Below are 13,616 nucleotides of genomic sequence, written 5' to 3'. Positions count from 1 at the left end.
CGGGTAGTTGTCATTATTGTTTGGCAGGCCTGAGCTGGGTTCGAACCCACCAGCTCCTCGTGTATGTGTCTTGTATCCTAGCCACTGAGCTACAGGTGCCTACCGGTAACAGTTAATTTAAATAGAAATACAGATTCCAGTAAATATGAAAAAAGTTTGATTTTTTTTTCTTTTTAAGAGAGTCTTGCTTTCTCACCCTGAGTAGAGTGCTGTAGCGTCACAGCTCACAGCAACCTCCAGCTCTTGGGCTTAGGCGATTCTCTTGTCTTAGCCTCCCAAGTAGCTGGGACTACAGGCGCCTGCCATAATGCCTGGCTATTTTTTGTTGCAGTTTGGCTGGGGCCGGGTTTGAACCCACCACTCTCTGTATATGGGGCCGGCGCCCTACCCACTGAGACACTTGCACCGCCTGAAAAAAGTTTGATTTTTGTAAGCAAATTAACTCACAAGAACTTTTTGCCTTTAGATCATTGACTAAGATTAAACAACTCTAAGGCAATCCTATTAATGAGTACTGAAGTGGGAACATGAATGGGTTTAACCTTTCCAGAAAGCACCTGTCTTTGAAGTTTGGTGATCTGCATAAATAATCTTTTTTTTTTTTTTTTTTTTGAGACAGAGTCTCACTTTGTTGCCCCTGGTAGAGTCCCATTCATCAGAGTTCACAGCAACCTCCAACTCTTGAGCTCAAGTGATTCTCTTGCCTCAGCCTCCTGAGTAGCTGGGATTCTAGGCACTGGCTACAATACCCAGCTATTTTTAGAGACAGGGTCTTGCTCTAGCTTAATCTGATCTTGAACTCGTGAGCTTAGCCTGCCTTGGCCTCCCAGACTGCTGGGATTTACGCATGAGCCACCACACCCAGCCTGTATGAATAATCTTAAAGAAGTTTCTGTCAGTGATTTAAAATCCTGTTGGATTCAAACTCCTTTTTAGTAGCATTTAAAAAAAATACTTGCTTTGCTATATTGAAATGAAACTTATAGATAGTACATGTGTAATCTACCTAAATGCATACAATAAAATGTATCGTTCTAACTCTAAAGGAAGGTCATTTGTGACTAAAATGTAATGCATCTCAATTAGTAAAACTAGAGCACAACTGTAATAAGACATAGTCAAATATTTACACCTGTATTTAGATCACTGTTGACTACATTGACTATAGGTATAGACTAGACACAGGGGTGTGTGTTGACAGCTAAAATTCTATAAGCAGTACATATTGCTACCCTTTTTGATTCTATAGCATGGCTCACAGAATAACTAAATGGAAAAACTTCAGTTCTGTTGTGTGAGTTTTCATTTATAAATAGAAGAAAAAGTCACTGAGCACTTTTTCCTCAGATAGGTCCTGTATGATAGACACCCTATAAAGCAACATTTCTACTTACAAATATAGAAACGTGATGGGAATTGCTCTGCACTTGCCATTTATATTATGTAGCATGTAGTATTGTAATCTGATAAAAGAATCTGCAATAATTCCTTCTATTTTCTTTGCACTGCCAGTAACTTTATTTTAGATTATGGAACCTTTTTAGCAGTTACATAAATTGTACTTGTTTTTGTCATAAGAAATGTAATTGTGAATTATGCTTCTCTGATTTTGGTCTCTCTGTATATGGGGCTGGCGCCCTACCCACTGAGACACTTGCACTGCCTGAAAAAAGTTCAAAAAACTTTGAACTTTTTTGAACCACTCGTACATGATGGAAGGCAATAGTAACAGTGAAATAAATTTTTTTTTTTTTTTTTTTTTTGTAGAGACAGTCTCACTGTACCGCCCTCGGGTAGAGTGCTGTGGTGTCACACGGCTCACAGCAACCTCTAACTCTTGGGCTTAAGCGATTCTCTTGCCTCAGCCTCCCGAGCAGCTGGGACTACAGGCGCCCGCCACAACGCCCGGCTATTTTTTGGTTGTAGTTTGGCTGAGGCTGGGTTTGAGCCCGCCACCCTCAGCATATGGGGCTGGCGCCCTACTCACTGAGCCACCAAGGTAAACTCTGTAGCAGAAATGAAGTAAAAATACGTTTGCTAAGACTCATAACATCACTTTAACTGAGAAATTAAACAACATAGCTCTGGTAGCACAGAACTGTTTTATGGGATTTCTGTTGAAACTATATTTAATTTCAGGAAATTCACCTGAACAAACCACCTGATAGATCACTGGAGGCCACATATTAAGAAATACTACTGTAGGCTCAGTGCCTGTAGCTTAGCAGCTAGGGCGCCAGCCACATACACTGGGGCTGGCAGGTTTGAACCCAGCCTGGGCCTCCCAAACAACAATGACACACACAAAAAATAACTGGGTGTTGTGGCAGGCGCCTGTGTTCTCAGCTACTTGGGAGGCTGAGGCAAGAGGATCGCTTAAGCCCAAGAGTTTAAGGTTGCTGTGAGCTGTGAGGCTATAGCACTCTACTGAGGGTGACATAGTGAGATTCTGTTTCAAAAAAACAGGAAAAAAAAAGAAATACTACTGTGATTCCTTTGACACCTAACAATCAAGACTGGTGATTGTCTGCTGTGAATAAGAGGTCTGACTGTTTCTTTCATTGGAGAGAGACAGGTCTTTTTTTTTTTCTTTTTTTCTTTATTATTATTAAATCATAGCTCTGTACATTAATGCGATCATGGGGCCACCATACACTGGTTTTATAGCCCCTTTGACACATTTTCATCACACTGGTTAACATAGCCTTCCTGGCATTTTCTTAGTTATTGTGTTAAGACATTTATATTCTACGTTTGCTAAATTTCACACGTACCCTTGTAAGATGCACCGCAGGTGTAATCCCACCAATCACCCTCCCTCTGCCCACCTCCCCCCTCCCTCCCCTCCCTTTCACCCACCCCTATTCTTAGGTTATAACTGGGTTATAGCTTTCATGTGAAAGCCATAAATTAGTTTCATAGTAGGGCTGAGTACATTGGATACTTTTCTTCCATTCTTGAGATACTTTACTAAGAAGAATATGTTCCAGCTCCATCCATGTAAACATGAAAGAGGTAAAGTCTCCATCTTTCTTTAAGGCTGCGTAATATTCCACGGTGAACATACACCACAATTTATTAATCCACTCGTGGATCGATGGGCACTTGGGCTTTTTCCATGACTTAGCAATTATGAATAGAATTGCAACACCTGCTTTTTTCTGATTACCATTTGCCTGAAATATGGATGACCATCCTTTTACCCTGAGTCTATATATATCTTTTAAGGTAAGATGTGACTCTTGTATGCAGCAAATATCTGGCCTGAGTTTTTGTATATAGTCAGCTAACCTGTGCCTCTTTAGAGGACAGTTTAAGCCATTCACATTAATGGAGAATATTGATAAGTCTGGTAAAATTTTGGGTATTGAGTTTTTTGAAAGTCCAGTGGACATTTTTAATCCTTTCGCCAGTGTGGAAGTTGGAGTTTGATCAAAAGTTTCTGAGTGAATTTACTTTTGTGGTAGAGGATTGGGCTGGTCATTATGGAGGATAGGTCTGAGAATATCCTGAAGAGCTGGTTTGGTTATGGCAAATTTCTTCAACATATGAATGTCATTAAAGATTAAAGTGTTTAATTTCTCCATCATAAATGAAACTCAGTTTAGCTGGATACAGGATCCGGGGTTGAAAGTTACTTTGCTTTAGGAGATTAAAAGTCGATGACCACCCTCTTCTGGCTTGAAGAGTTTCAGCAGAGAGATCTGCAGTCATTCTAATATTTTTCCCTTTGTAGGTAATGGATTTCTTGCGTCTGGCTGCTTTTAGAATTTTCTCCTTCATATTAACTTTAGTGAAGTTAATTATGATGTGCCTGGGGGATGTCTTATTCGGATTGAGTCATGCTGGGTTTCTGAAACTGTCTGCTATCTGAATTTCAGAATCTTTTGGCATGTCTGGAAAATTCTGTTTCATAATTTCATGGAGAAGGGCCTCTGTGCCTTGTGAGGCCACTTCATCACTTTCAGGGATTCCAATGAGGTGGATATTAGCTTTTTTCGAATTATCCCAGAGCTCTCTGAGAGAATGATCCATTTTTGCTCTCCATTTCTCTTCCTCTTTGAGAGTTTGGGGACAGGTCTTATTAATACTAATTTTCCCAAGCAAATTAATTTTAGTGCTTTTAGATGTCAATGCTGTGCAGTGTGCTTTTCTGTACTTACTGTTTCATTTAATCCTTACACTAACTCTGCAAGATGGGTATTAATATTCCTTTTTTTCATTAGGAAACTGAAATTCAGATAAAGTAAATTTATCCAAGGTCATACCATTCAACCTGTACACACAAAATATGTAGGTGAAACCATATTATCCAAAGAACCTTGTAGTGTGTTAAAAAATGAAATCTCTGTGCATCTGGTCGAATATTGATGAGCCTTATACTAGACTTAAAAAAGATAATAATAGAATGAAAAGTTAAATACTTAACGACTATTTTATAGGCTTTATTTATTTATTTATACCAGGATCTTTATTGATGGTATATGACAAGGTGGGGTTCTCTATGCCCCTTATATTCTTCAGGAGGTCTGGTATAGAAACTGTGTTGAGAGGAGATTCTCAGTGAGGGAGGGTACTGAGCAGCCAGGGATGCCCTAACAATAGGGCTTCTCTTTTCTTCTTGTGCCCTGGGTAGAGTGCCGTAGTGTCACAGCTCACAGCAACCTCAGACTCCTGGGTTCAAGCGATTCTCTTGCCTCTGCCTCCCTAGTAGTTGGGACTATAGGTGCACATCAGAACACCCAGCTATTTTTTTGTTGTTGTTTAGTAGGCTCAGGCTGGGTTCGAACCCACCAGCCCCAGAGCATGTGGCTGGTTCCCTAACCACTGAACTATGGAGCCCAGCCTTTTAAAATTATTTTTTGTGAGACAGAGTCTCAAGCTATTGCCCTGGGTAGAGTGCTGTGGCATCATAGCTCACAGCAATCTCAAACTCTTGGGCTCAAGTGATCCTCTTGCCTCAGTTTTTGTATTTTTAGTAGAGATGGGGTCTCGCTTTTGCTCAGGCTAGTTTCGAACTTGGGAGCTCAAACAATCTACCCGCCTTGGCCTCCCAGAGTGCTAGGATTACAGGTTGAGCCATCACACCTGGCTGACAAAAGTGGGCCTGGCCGACAAAAGTGGTTGTTGAGGGCAGAGCCAGCCACAGCATGAAAGGTGGAAGAGGGCGTGTCACTGTTGAAATCAGAGAAGAAGACCTGGTGTTCAGTATAACCTAGGATGCCCTTGAGATGGTCCTCTGATGCTTACTTCACCATTTTCATGATGTCATTGTATTTGGAAGGCTTCTCCAGACAGTAGGTCAGGTCCATGACTCAACATGTTGGCAGTGGGGACATGGAAGGCCATGCCAGTGAGCTTCCTGTTCAGCTCAGGGGTGACCTTGCCCACAGCCTTGGCTGCACCAGTCAAGGCAGGGATGATGTTCTGGAGAGCCCCATGGCCATCAGGTCACATCTTATTAATAAGGGCCATCCACAGTCTTCTGGGTGACAGTTCAGCATGGACTGTGGTCATGAGTTCCTCAACAGTGCCAAAGTTGTCATGGATGACCTTGGCCAGGGGTGCTAAGCAGGTGGTAGTATAGGAGGCATTGCTGACAATGGTTTTCCTATTTCTTGTGGTTCACAATCATCAGAAACACTGGGGTTTCAGCAGACAGGGCAGAGATAATGACCTGTTTGGCGCTCCCCTCTAAGCAAGCTCTAGATGCTAGTGGCCTCCACAACATAATCAGTGCCTGCTTTTTACCATTTGATTTTGGTGGGATCTTGCTCCTGGAAGATGGTTATGAGATGTCCATTGATGACAAGCTTCCCATTCTCAGCCTTGATGGAACTTGGTGTGAGTGGGATCATACTGCAATAAGTAAGCTATGTAGTTTAGGTCAATAAAGGGGTCATTGATGGTGAGAATATCCACTTTGCCAGATTAAAAGCAGCTCTGGTGACCAGGTACCCAGTATGGTCAATGCTGTTTATTCTGGCTTTTACTTTCATCATGGTGTCTCAGGGATGTAGCTGGTATTACTTGTAAAGATTTGGCTGTTTGTTGAATGGTAGAACCAGAGAGCCTTTAGACTGTGTTTTAGTCATTTATAATTAAAGAGCCGCATATGATGGCACGTGCCTATAATCCCAGCTACTACAGAGGCTGAGGTAGGAGGATCTCTTGAGCCTAGGAGTTCAAGTGCACTCCAGCCTGGAGAACAGAGGAAGACCCTGTCTCTTTAAGGAAGAAAAATATTAAGGAAGAAGAAAAGGATTTTCTTAAGCAAGACAAGAGTTAATTTTGTCTGTGTCTAGGGTAGTCAGAGAAACCATTTTGATACATTAAGCATATGTGTTGTGGTTTTAAAAAATTGTTCTACATTAATGGACATTGAAGTAAACCTGGCTTATAATAAAAAGATTTTGTTTTATAGAGGCATGCTACATGTTAATAGATATATCCTCTCTATAATTAGGTTAAATATTAAGTATGTAAATCTGTAGGTTAGAAAGATTAATGTACACAGACATATTAAGTGTAGATAGCCAGGGCTGGGCTTGGTGGCTCATGCCTATAATCCTAGCATTCTGGGAGGCTGAGGCAGGAGGATTGCTTGAGCCCAGGAGTTTGAGACCAGTCTGAGCAAAGTTAGACCCTAAAAACAGAAAATTTAGTAGGGTATTATGGCAGGTGCCACCTATAGGAGGATGGCTTGAACCCAGGAGTTTGAGATTGCTGTGAGCTAGGCTATGCTATGTCATGGCACGCTAGTCTGGGCAACAGAGTGGAATAGATAGCCACCAAGCTCTAACCTAAATCCTTCTTTTGGATTTATTGAAAAGTGTCCTGAATAATAGAACTTTTAAAAGAGTTTATAAACTTCATTAAACATTGAAACAAAGAAACTTTTTTTTTTACATAGAGACAGAGTCTCACTTTATTGGCCTTGGTAGAGTACTGTGGCGTCACACAGCGCACAGCAATTTCCAAATCCTGGGCTTAGGTGATTCTCTTGCCTCAGCCTTCCGAGTAGCTGGGACTACAGGCACCTGCCACAAGCCCGGCTATTTTTTTGTTGCAGTTTGGCCTGGGATGGGTTTGAACCTGACACTCTCCGTATATGGGGCTGGCACCCTACCCACTGTGAGCCACAGGTACCGCCTAAAACAAAGAAACTTTTTTTATAGTGACTTTTGAACTGTATTAGCATCTTTGCTTCAACCTTAATTTCTGTGCATTTAGTTATACATGTGGCTTTTCTTCTAACTGTTAAATACAGTTGCACATACATAACAACTGTATGTACTGTTTTATATTTTGCTCTTTTTCATGTCATTATAAACATCATATAAACAACAAACTTCACTTTTTTTTTAGACAGAGCCTCAAGCTGTTGCCCTGGGTAGAGTACTATGGTGTCACAGCTCACAGAAACCTCCAACTCCTGGGCTTAAGCGATTCTCTTGCCTCAGCATCTCATGTAGCTGGAACTACACATGCCTGCCACAACGCCTGGCTATTTTTTGGTTGTAGTTGTCGTTGTTTGGCAGGCCTAGGCTGGATTTGAATCTGCCAGTTCTGGTGTATGTGGCTGGCACCTTAGCCGCTTGAGCCACAGGCACTGAGCCAAACTTCACTTTAAATACTGCATCATGTGGATATATCAATTTAATTATTCCTTCATGTTTGGACAGTTAGGTTATTTCAGAGTTTTTTATATTTGTATATTTTGCTTTTTACACGTGTAAAGGAAAAATGAAAATCTCAGTACCCCCCTAAATTAATTATGCCAAAAGGGAGAACTGAGCCTGAGAACTGAGTTACACAAACACTGCTGTCTTCTCCCCTAGTGAGGTAACAGCGGTCCTCTTTAAAGACATAGAGGGGCTTAGAAAATGTCTAAACATGATGTCTTTTCTTTTCTTTTCTCCCCCCCCTTTTCTCTTTTTTTGGTGGACAGGGTGTAGAAGGGAGAAGGGAAGCTTTGGCTGGCTCACCCATAGTCCCAGCTACTCCAGAGGCTGAGGCAAGAGGATCACTTGAGCCCAAGAGTTTGAGGTTGCTGTGACCGTTACCATATGAAGAGGGTCCAGCCACCTGTCACTGTCAGCCAATATGCAGAGACAGGGATGGGCCCACCAAACTTTGTCAGAAGTCCAGGATTCTGGAGAACAGTGAGAGTAGCCTCTGTAAGACTGTTCTGTTCTTCCATTTCTAACATTACAGTTTTATATATTTGAGTTCAAAGTGAAGACCATGTTAACCCTTATCTTAAATAGTAATTGCTTGAATCCATGATCCATTTTAAATAATCATCAGTATAATTCATGATCCACAATAACATTCCAATTCAAAAGTTAATTTCCTAAATCAATCCACTGAACCTACTCAAGATAGGCATCTTTAGGGTGGGAGCTAAATTTAGAAAACAGTAAGAATTGGAGATAGGGGGTGAAAGTCAGGCAGTACCTAAACTGACCAGATCAGCTGTGTCAGTGTCTGCCCTCGCCTGACAGACTCCATCTTATTTTTACTATATGTGCTTTCATGACTATGATAACACCACAGCACTCTACCCATGGTGACAGAGTGAAAAAAAAAAAAAAAGAAACTTTTTCTGTATTCAGGTTTTTAAATAGGTACATTATAGACTTGAAATTACAGGGTTAGTAGGTAAAACAATTTCTAGGCTCAGTGCCTATTTGTACATGTTTTATAAAAGCAAATTGGAATGCCATTTTTTATTTTAGTGGATACATTTAAATCTTCTTCCTTTTTTTTTCTTTTTGAGACAGAGCCTCAGGCTATCGCCCTCAGTAGAGTGCTGTGGCATCACAGCTCATAGCAACCTCCAACTCCTGGGCTTAAGCGATTCTCTCTTTTTTTTTTTGCAGTTTTTGACCTGGCTGGGTTTGAATCTGCCACCTCCGGTATATGGGACTGGCGCCTTACTCCTTTGAGCCACAGGGACTGCCTGGCTTAAGCAATTCTCTTGCCTCATCCTCCCAAGTAGCTGGGACTACAGGTGCCCACCACAACGCTCGGCTATCTTTTGGTTGTAGTTGTCATTGTTGGTTGGCAGGCCCCGGGCTGGATTCAAACCTGCCAGCTCTGGCATATGTGGCTGGCGCCTTAGCCACTTGAGCTACAGGCGCTGAGCCTTAAATCTTATTTCAATATAAATGATAAGGTATATAGTATTTTGGCACATATATATATGGTATATAGTATTATTCCTTAATAATTTGTGAATTATTGACCTTAGAGATATCTTTTACATAGAATTGTAATGATTCAGATGAAATATCTTTAGAAAATGAAGTTCTACACTGTTCAGTTTTTACATGCAGTATAATGCATACTTCACTATAAACAAATCACCATTAAGGCTTATTTGTTGTCTTTGAGCAATGTGGGAAGTGATGGCCAAAGCCCAGATAAGTCACTATTCCATCACTTAAGTTGCCTGTAAATGAAACCTAAACGTTACAATAGCAAATGTAGTTCTCATCCCAAATGCAAAGCCTTTTCCCCTGCTAATGTTCTGTTCTTTTGTAAACATTCACTTGTGTGTCATGTAATATGAAAATACTAGATAAATTTTATTGCAATTTATTTATTGATTGATTGAGACAGAGCCTTACTTTGTCACCCTTGCTAGAGTGCTATGGCATCACAGCTCACAGCAACCTCAAACTCCTGGGTTTAAGTGATTCTCTTTGTCAGCCTCCCAAGTAGCTGGGACTACAGACGCCTGCCACAACGCCTAGCAATTTTTAGAGATGAGGTCTTGCTCTGGCTCAGGCTGGTCTTTAGACTGTGAGCTCAGGCAGTCTACCTTCCTTAGTTTCCCAGAGTGCTAGGATTACAGGCGAGAGCCTCCGTGCCTGGCTTTCTATTGCATTTAATTTTCAAAACATTCCCTTTAAGGCTCTTTCAACGTTTTTTCTGTGATAGTCTTTTTTTAAAATTTTTTTATTTCGGGGGATTCATTGAGGGTACAAAGAACCAGGTTACATTGATTGCTTGTGTTAGATAAAGACCCTCCCATGATAGAGTTTCGCCCCCAAAAGGTGTACCACCCACTGCCCCCCTTCCCTTTCTCTGCTTTCCCCATCTCCTACACCCCACCGTGCGTAAGTCATTAATTGTTCTCATATCAGAATTGATTACATAGGATTCTTGTTTTCTCCATTCTTGTTATGCTTTGCTGAGAATAATGCATTACACTTCCTTCCAGGTTAATATAAAAGATGCAAAGTCTTCATCTTTTTTAATGGCTGAATAGTATTCCATGGTATATATATACCACAGCTTGTTAATCCATTCCTGGGTTGATGGGCATTTAGGCTGTTTCCACATTTTGGCAATTGTAAATTGAGCTGCGATATTCTAAAGTAATTTTTAGTTGAGCATATTTATGTTAATTTCTGCTTCACATTTGATTTAAACAAGTAAAATTCAGTGGCTCTACTGGCACAGTGTTGGGGAAGCTGAGAACCTTTAAACTCTTTCCTCTTTCTGCAAGTGAACAATTGACAGGACATGGGTTGTAATTACAGTTTAAGGGTTTTTTTTTTTGTAGAGACAGAGTCTCACTGTACCGCCCTGGGTAGAGTGCCGTGGCATCACATGGCTCACAGCAACCTCTAACTCTTGGGCTTACGCGATTCTCTTGCCTCAGCCTCTGAGCAGCTGGGACTACAGGTGCCTGCCACAACGCCCGGCTATTTTTTTTTTTTTTGTTGCAGTTTGGCCGGGGCTGGGCTTGAACCCGCCACCCTCGGAACATGGGGCTGGCGCCCTACTCACTGAGCCACAGGCGCCGCCCAGTTTAAGGGTTTTTTAGTTGAGCTAATTGTCACTGCTGAAGTTCCTATGCCCTCTGATAGCTTCCTTGAAAAGTTGTTTTCATAGGGCGGCGCCTGTGGCTCATCGGTAAGGCGCCGGCCCCACATACCGAGGGTGGCGGGTTCAAACCCGGCCCCGGCTGAACTGCAACCAAAAAATAGCTGGGCATGGTGGCGGGCTCCTGTCGTCCCAGCTACTTGGGAGGCTGAGGCAAGAGAATCGCTTAAGCCCAGGAGTTGGAAGTTGCTGTGAGCTGTGTGATGCCATGGCACTCTACCCGAAGGGCATCAAGTGGCACTCTGTCTCTACAAAAAAAAAAAAAAAAAAGAAAAGTTGTTTTCATAGTTTAAAAGCCCTGCTTGTCCTCAGCCTTTGATCTTTTGCTTTGATGCTCAAACAAAACAGTAAGACTGAGGTTCTTGCTGGACTAAGTAACCCTGTAAAGGACAGGCACTCTAATGAAAAAAAGGAAGGAAGAAAGAAAACAAAAAAGTATACTAATTGCTTAGGGGGGCAGATTCTGAGTTTTGATTCTGGCTCTGAGTCTTTCAGGATGATTTATAATCTGAGCTTTAGTTTTCTTATATTTATTTATTTATTTTCTTATATTTAAAATGGGTAAGGTCTACTACTCCAAAGATCCTTCCCCTTTTCACTTCTCTCTCAGTCTGGACTGTTGTGAGTAGTGATCTCTATAAAATAAGAGTGATTGTAGAAAATAGGAACCAGAAAAAGATTTATGTGTGTGTGTGTGTTCACGTATATATAGAGAGTGGACAAGAAGTTTGTTGCAATTTAAAATAGTGTATTTTTTTCTTAGTGACAAGGTTTCACTCTGTCACCCAGGCTGGAGTACAGTGGCGTGATCATAGTTCACTGTACTTCAGTCTCCCTGGTTCAACCGATCCTTTTGTCTCAGCCTCCTTAGTAGCTTGGATTTCAGATGTGCGCCACCATACCTGGCTAATACTATTTTTTGTAGAGACATTGACTAGGCTGGTCTCAAATTCCTGCCCTCAAAGAATCCTCCTCCTGACTTGGACTCCTAAAGTGCTGGGATTACAGGTATGAGCCACTGCAACCAGCCCAAAATATAGTTTTTTTTAAATTAGTTTAGTAGTAGTTATTTTATCTTGTTTAAAATATCTCTACAAAAAATTTATTTATTACCAGTTGATGTTTTAGTTCCATTTGTTTAGCAACGCATGTCACAATTTTAGGTCTGACAAAGGACATATTATTTTAATTAAAGCAGAGTACATTTTGTGAGTATGCCTCCGCCCTCAAACCTGCCTTAAAGGGTTGTTCATGAAGCTTTGAAGAGATAGACATCATTCTGTGGTTTTCATTTGACCATCCCATCAGTAAGTTTGTTTATTTATTTTTTTTGTAGAGACAGAGTCTCACTTTATCACCCTTGGTAGAGTGCCATGGCATCACACAGCTCACAGCAACCTCCAACTCCTAGGCTTAGGTGATTCTCTTGCCTCAGCCTCCCAAGTAGCTGGGACTACAGGCGCCCGCCACAACGCCCAGATATATTTTTTTTTGTTGTTGTTGTTGTTTTGTGGGGGCCTAGTTTGAACTCACCACCCTTGGTATATGGGGCCGGGTTTGAACCTGCCACCCTCGGTATATGGGGCCAGCACTCTACTCACTGAGCCACAGGTGCTGCCCTAAGTTTTTTTTTTTGAGACAGAGCCTCAGGCTTTTGCCCTGGGTAGAGTGCTATAGTATCACAGCTCACAGCAACCTCCAACTCCTGGGCTCAAGCGATTCTCCTGCCTCCACCTCCTAAGTAGCTGGGACTACAGGTGCCTGCCACAACGCCTGGCTATTTTTTTGTTGCAGCCATCATTGTTGTTTGGCGGGCCCGAGTTGGATTTGAACCTGCCAGCTCAGATGTATGTGGCTGGCACCTTAGCCGCTTGAGCCACAGGCACTGAGCCCATCAGTAAGTTTTGTAGTAAAGGTCTTACAAACTAAGAGCTAGTTATACTGGACTCACACTCCTCTAATCGGTTAAGCAGCCAAGTTTTCTTGATTTAGAAATTTTATAACCTTCAAGAATTAGCTGAATGGCTCGGTGCCTGTAGGGCAGTGGTTACTGTGCCAGCCACATACGAGGGTTGTGGGTTCAAACCCGGCCCTGGCCTGCCAAACAATAATGACAACTGCAACAAAAAATAGCTGGGTGTTGTGGGGGATGCCTGTAGTTCTAGCTACTTGGGAGGCTGAGGCAAGAGAATCGCTTATGCCCAAGAACTGGAGGTTGCTGTGAGCTGTGACGCTACGGCACTCTACGAAGGGCAACATAGTGGACTCTGTCTTAAAAAAAAAAAAAAGAAAAAAGAATTCACTGAAGACAGCATAGCCAAATGTAAGAAACGCTATTGATTGGCAAGTAGAAATGAGTACTACGTTATGTTCGTTACTATTTTAAATATAGGCTACAATGAGATCTAAGATAACTTATAGAGACTTTTTTGCTACTTTGAGAAATAGTACGAATTGTTCTAAAGTAGTGATTCTAAGGGTGACCAGAGTGAAGTCCCTGTAAGGTGCTTTCACAATTTGTGGGGGATGATTTTGTTCTGGTTATTGTTCTGGTTATTCTAATTGAGAGAAGTGCTTCTATTGTGTCATGGGTAATGAGACATCCTGCAATGCACAGGACAGTCTTGTACACACATAAAAGTGTCTCAAGCATGATTTTTGAATTTCCTTCCCAGATTCAGGCAGGTAAAAAGCCTGTTTGTTATTATGTGAGCCCA

General features: G+C 41.7%; 1 protein-coding gene and 1 pseudogene across 5 annotated transcripts in view; one reads left to right on the top strand and one right to left on the bottom strand.

Moving 5' to 3' along the window:
- LOC128591418 (60S ribosomal protein L15-like) overlaps positions 1–5,312 on the bottom strand; it is a 39,025-nt pseudogene extending 33,713 nt beyond the window's left edge.
- The window catches only part of PIK3CB (phosphatidylinositol-4,5-bisphosphate 3-kinase catalytic subunit beta), a 202,107-nt gene that overhangs the window by 61,629 nt on the left and 126,862 nt on the right, over positions 1–13,616 (top strand). The window contains exon 1 of one of the 5 annotated variants that reach the window (XM_053598900.1): positions 1,757–1,999. The exons of the other annotated variants lie outside the window; for them this stretch is intronic. The gene's annotated coding sequence lies outside the window, so the exon portion shown is untranslated. Of the gene's footprint in view, positions 1–1,756; positions 2,000–13,616 lie in introns of those variants that run through there. 5 annotated transcript variants of the gene reach the window in all.

Source organism: Nycticebus coucang, chromosome 8, assembly GCF_027406575.1.
Source record: "Nycticebus coucang isolate mNycCou1 chromosome 8, mNycCou1.pri, whole genome shotgun sequence".
NCBI lineage: Eukaryota > Metazoa > Chordata > Mammalia > Primates > Lorisidae > Nycticebus > Nycticebus coucang.
Note: the sequence above shows the minus strand (reverse complement) of the source record. Positions and strands in the feature narration are given on the sequence as shown.